This window comes from Oncorhynchus mykiss, chromosome 7 (genome assembly GCF_057628025.1).
Source record: "Oncorhynchus mykiss isolate SJ-2025 chromosome 7, ASM5762802v1, whole genome shotgun sequence".
NCBI lineage: Eukaryota > Metazoa > Chordata > Actinopteri > Salmoniformes > Salmonidae > Oncorhynchus > Oncorhynchus mykiss.
The window spans coordinates 3440001-3442500 of NC_143028.1; the positions used below are offsets into that span (position 1 = coordinate 3440001).

A 2500-nucleotide genomic window follows, 5' to 3' on the forward strand; every position below is an offset into this window, starting at 1 on the left:
TGTATGGAAAGGAATGGTAGGAATAACAATGTGAGGGGTGAGGTGGAGGTAGCAGAGGAGAGAGGATGGGTGGGTGGATTACAGAAAACAGGCTGCGGAGTGAACTAGGAAGTTGCTTGCTCCAATGTCAGGAACACAGCTGTGTGTGTGTGTGTGTGTATATGTTGTGTCAGGAATGCCAGGAATTCCCAACAGGACCCTCGCTGCAGTTCCCACCCTCACCTGAGTTTACACAGGACCCTGTAATAGTGTTACACACACACACACACACACACACACACAAACACACACTTAGAAGCCTAAGTGTTGTTGTTCAATAGTTGACTCCAATTAGGGGAAGGGTGGTAGGGGTAGTGGAGAAGAATAAAGGAAACTATATATATATTTTATATGTGTGTATTTTTTTCCCCTTCATTTAACCAGGCAAGTCAGTTAAGAACAAATTCTTATTTTCAATGACAGCCTAGGAACAGTGGGTTAACTGCCTGTTCAGGGGCAGAACGACAGATTTGTACCTTGTCGGCTCAGGGATTCGAACTTGCAACCTTTCGGTTACTAGTCCAACACTCTAACCACTAGGCTACATACATGAATATGTATGTACAGTGGGGCAAAAAAGTATTTAGTCAGCCACCAATTGTCCAAGTTCTTCCACTTAAAAAGATGAGAGAGGCCTGTAATCAAATATATTGGGGATTGTTGGTGTGGGGGTGCTGTGATAGTGACACGGTCGAGGATTTATTTAGAATTCAAGTCACACTTTACCAGCATGGCTACCACAGCATCCTGAAGCAATATGCCATTCCATCTGGTTTGGGCTTAGAGGGACTATCCTTTGTTTTTCAACAGGAAGGACAATGACCCAACACACCTCCAGACTGTGTAAGGGCTATTTTAACAAGAAGGAGAGTGATGGAGTACTCCATCAGATGACCTGGCCTCCACAATCACCCGACCACAACCCAATTGAGATGATGTGAGATGAGTTGGGCCGCAGAGTGAAGGAAAAGCAGCCAACAAGTGCTCAGCATACGTGGGAACTCCTTCAAGACTGTTGGAAAAGCAGTCCAGGTGAAAATGGTTGACAGAATGCCAAGAGTGGGCAAAGCTGTCATCATTGTAAAGGGTAGCTACTTTGAACAATCTCAAATATAAAATATATTTTGATTTGTTTAACACTTGTTTGGTTACTACATGATTCCACATGTGTTATTTTGATTTCTTCACTATTATTCTACAATGTAGAAAATTGTAAAGATAAAGAAAATCCCTGGAATGAGTAGGTGTGTCTACACTTTTGACTGGTAATATATATATATATATATACTTAGAAAATTTAGCAGGCTAACTCCTTGATCCTGCTTTGTTTCATACATGCATTTTGCTACACCTGAAACAACATCTGCTGAACACTTGTATGTGACCAATAAAATGTGATTTAATTTGATTTGATTTTAACAATCTGAAGAAACCCATTGGCTTAGACCAGAGGAAAATACTACCATCTAGTGGTCAGATTGAGTCAGTGCAGCTCAGACACCACCACACCAACACCTGACACATTAATACACCAACACCTGACACATTAATACACAAACACACACACACACACACACACACACACACACACACACACACACACACACACACACACACACACACAAACACAAACATAAACACAAACCACCAACTTCTCCCTCCAATTCCTGAAGTGGATGAAAGAGCAGTGGAGTCAGATAGTCTGCTGTTGAGTGCACACACACACACACACACACACACACACACACACACACACACACACACACACACACACACACACACACACACACACACCGGACACACACACACACATACACACACACACATACATACACACCGGACACACACCTCTGATGTTGTGTGACAGCTCTCTGGTGTTCTAGCAGCATCTGTGCTGACGGCTGGCGTGGCAGCATTGATTCTGGGTAATGGCTGAGGAGCACTCTAGACATCGACCGCTCCGCTCCTCAAAACTGCCAGACAGTGGACACACAACACCTCTCTCCATCTGCCCCTTATACACACACACACACACACACACACACACACACACACACACACACACACACACACACACACACACACACACACACACACACAAACACACACACACACACACACACACACACACACGCACACAAACACACACACACACACACAAACCACAAACACAAACACAAACACAAACCACCACAAACACATACACACACACACGAACCACTCACACGAACCACACACACAAACCACATACACACACACATGAACCACACAGACAAACCACAAACACACCCACGAACCACAAAAACCACAAACACACACACAAACCACAAACACACACACGAACCACACATACACACACACACAAACCACACACACACCTACACACACGAACCACACACACACACGAACAACACACACATAAAACACACACACACACGAACGGTGGTATAAATTATTTATT

General features: G+C 43.8%; 1 protein-coding gene across 2 annotated transcripts in view; it reads right to left on the bottom strand.

Annotated features, from left to right (window-relative positions):
- Positions 1-2480: 2480 nt before the first annotated feature.
- LOC149982209 (tomoregulin-2-like) overlaps positions 2481-2500 on the bottom strand; it is a 7739-nt gene continuing 7719 nt past the window's right edge. For both annotated transcript variants that reach the window (XM_090239805.1, XM_090239806.1), the window contains one exon: positions 2481-2500. This exon is cut by the window's right edge and continues 1728 nt beyond it. The gene's annotated coding sequence lies outside the window, so the exon portion shown is untranslated.